Below are 3627 nucleotides of genomic sequence, written 5' to 3' on the forward strand. Positions count from 1 at the left end.
GCCGAGGTTCTAGGACCCCCAGCCCGTCCTTCCCTCTTAACCGAAGGTCCCATTTATTGAGCGCCTGCTGTGTGTCAGGCCCTTTCAGAGCCGAGTACATTAATAATCATAGGAGTTTATTACACGTAAGGCATCCTGCAGGCTCTTCCTGTGCACTGTGACATAATTCTCCCAACCTGTAACGGTGACGATGACAGTGGCTCACACTGACTGAGTGCCTGCCAGGCCCCAGCACTATCCTAAGTGCTTTACGGGTTTACCTCCCAATCGCCCCTGCAGACTTGCTGTTTCTTATTAGCATCATCCCCTTTGCTCAGAGAAGTCAAGCCTCTTGCCCAAGGCAACACAGCAAGGAGAAGCCAAACTCAAGTGCAGGGGCCTGACTCCAAGAGGGAAAGTGTAGTTGGTGGTCGCTGAGGCTTCCCAGCCATCCTGGGCTGCCCTGCTGGATGAGGGGGAGCGGGTGGTCCCGAGGGAGGACCAGGCACAGGAGATGGGGAGGGAGGCGGTACCGGAGCGTCACTCCCACCTTGGCTGCTGAAGCTGCAGGGTTTTGAGACTGAACTTGGAATCCACAGTGAATGATGGGGTGATAGAGTCACGGTGCTGCTATTTATAACAGGCCAGGCTCCCTCCTCCCCCCCACCTCCCCGGCCAGGAGCACTCCTAATCACCCCTAATCCTCCTGCCTACCTCCCCCGGGATGGGGGGGTGCCTCAGCCAGAGGCATCTTGGGAGACCCTAACGAGAACCAGATGTGGTTGGGGGGAGGAGAGACCCTCGGTGCCAGGGGCCGGGCGGACGGGAGGATGGAGGAGGGAGGGGAGAGCCACTGGGGCAGGGTGGGGGTGGGCCAGTGGGTGGGAGAGAAGTATGAGGTCTGGGGGGTTGGTGGGCCTCCTGAGGAACACTGACCCCACACCTCCTCTTTCTCTGGGAGTCCTCACTGCCTGTCCCAAAGGGTCCAGCCACCCAGGAGATGCCCCCCGCCTATCCCAGGAACCACACTGCAGATCTCTAACCCAACGTTCCAGCAGGATAGGCGGGAGTGGGGACTTGCAGGAGTCCAGGGACTCCTGAGGTTGGGGCAGAGCCCCCAGGAACCCAGAAGAAAGGCAGGGCCCCCTCCCCCACTGCTCCCCAAAGAACCCTGGAACATTCTGGAACACTGCTGAGCAGCAGCAGATACCCGTCAGGAAGGAAGCTAAGAGTGCCTCATGTTGATTCTCAAGACCTCCCTGGGAGCTGGGGAGGCTGCCCAAGGTCCCACAGCCTGAAGGTGGCACCACCAGGTCACAGACCAGCATCCCCGCCCTCCCTCTCCCCGGACCCTTCAACTTCCCATTGCTCGGGAGAACCAGAACCCTCGTCCGTCCAAGGCCTGGCGCGGTTGACCCCCTGCCTGCCCCCATGGCTGACCCCCGCTCCTGCCCCAGTGCCCCTCCCTGCAACTCTCCACAGTCCAGCCCCCGCCTCATTCCATCCTGGGACAAACACCCCCTTGTACATCAGGGCCTTTGCACATGCTATTCCCTCATGCTGTTCCCATTCCTCGTGACTCTTTAGGTTTTGGCTTCAATGTAAGTTCCTCCGAGAGACCGTGTCTGACTCCCGCATTCTCCTGAGCGGCCTCCTTTCTACTTTCTCATCAGGCTCTTTGCGCTCCTGCCCAGCACCCACCTCGGGGGAAGAATCAGTGCTCTGCCCACCCACTGCCCACGGCACACACTCACCGAGCGGTCACTCTGCCCGGCCATGCCACACACTTTATACGGCTCCTATTTAATTCCCATAACAACCCTACGGGGTAGGTGGTTTTCTTGTTCCCTGTTTCACAGATGAGGAAACTGCGGCTCAGAAAGGATAAACGCCCTTCCCATAGCTGAGAGGTGCGGCAGCTGGGCTGTGAGCCCTGCCCCGTTTTGTCTCTCGGCGGTGTAAGCATCTAAGCATGCCGCAGGCACACGATAAATGTTCACGGGCTGAATGAGCAAAGTGGCAAGCGGGACACTGGGACCAGGCCTGCCTGAGTCCGGGCACCTCCGTCCGGCCATGCCGTGGTCAGGGTCCGGGGCTAGACAGGGCCCCTCCAGGCACCGCCCCTGCCCTGCTGAGCTATGCACCCCAGCTGCTCCTCATTAATTAGGCCCTTTATTACCTGCTTCTAACAGGAGCCAGACACTGCTCCTTCCCAGGCAGGCGGGATGGGGCTGTGGGAAGGAAGCCCCTCCCCTCCTCTCTCCTCCTCCCTTTAAGGCCACCCAGCTAGGCAGAAGAGGAACCGAGGGGACACAAGCCAGGTGCGGGATGAGGGCGGATGGGGGCCCAGGTGGTCCTCCACCCTGGACCCTTCCCCTCCTGCCCCCTCGTGCTCATGCCGCCCCCCCCCCCACCAGCTGTGGCCACTGGCTGAGTCTCGGCCATTGTCCCGGGGAACGGGGGAGGGTGGGGACCCGGCACAGTGGGAGGCTTGTGCCCTGCCCACACCCTCCCCCTCAACCGTCAATGGGGCACTTGTCAATTCATGTCCCAAACATGGCGGAAATCCCGTCGGCCACGTGGCCGTGGGCAGGGCAGGCCATGGCCTAAGGATGCCGGCCAGGCCTAGCTGATCTGAACCTGGGGCTAACAGGACACAGGTCTGTCCCCCTGCTGTTGAGTGTCCACTCCAGGCATCTGAATCTGAGGGGCATCCTGCCTCCAGGCAACGGCTGGGCCAGGGTAGCAGTGGTCAGGGGGCCGCCCACCTTGGCATCCCCATAATGCCCTAAGGGACCCCTGGGGTCAAAGAGGCCTGGTTGCTAACGCGGGTCCCCCTCCATTGCTGCGTGACCCTCGGCAAGTGACCTGACCTCCCTGTGCCTCAGTTCCCTTCTCTCTCAAGTGAAGGAGATCCCTGCATCACGGGGTGGTCGTGAGTCTTCAGTGAGATGGTGGGAAAGCTCCTCACCCCTAGAAGGCCATTCCTCAAATTGCTCTGTTTCCAGCTCTCTCGGGACTCCCATCTCCTTTCCTGCCCAGGTACAACCTGTGCCATGATGTTATTCTGGCACACGCATGGCACAGTCCAGCCTCCAGGATTTGGCTCTAGCCATCCCCTCTCCAGAGCGTAAGCCTTCTGTGACTGCCTGCCTGCCTGCCCTGGCAGTCCCTCCTCCATCACCCCAGTCACAGAGGGCCCCCAGTGCTGTGGCTCATTTCCCAATATCGACTGAGCTGATCAACATGCACCAAACTAGTTCACACTGGGACAGGGCACAGAGGGCTCTCACCTCCCTTGGTTTGGACTCTCTATCTTTATTAATATGATCTATGATTAATATGACAACTACTTCAGGCTTCAAAGTGTGACCAGAGCCTTCTCACTCAACATGCCTTCAGGCCAAATGCTTGATCCTGCAAGCTACGCTTTGCAACTCTGCATCAAATCCCCAGTCATCTTGGGGCTGAATGACAAGGATGTAGCTCTGGAGTCATTGCCTTCAGGTCCTTAAATCTGATCCACGGTTGTCTTTGTTCCCTCTCAACTTCTTGCCAGAAATGCGGTAGAGCCCTGCCTCCTGCCTGCAGAGACCCAGATCCTCCAGGGGACCTGAAATCTTTAGCCACCCCTGGTCTGGAGCTATG

Source organism: Physeter macrocephalus, chromosome 16 (assembly GCF_002837175.3).
Source record: "Physeter macrocephalus isolate SW-GA chromosome 16, ASM283717v5, whole genome shotgun sequence".
NCBI classification, from domain to species: Eukaryota; Metazoa; Chordata; class Mammalia; order Artiodactyla; family Physeteridae; genus Physeter; species Physeter macrocephalus.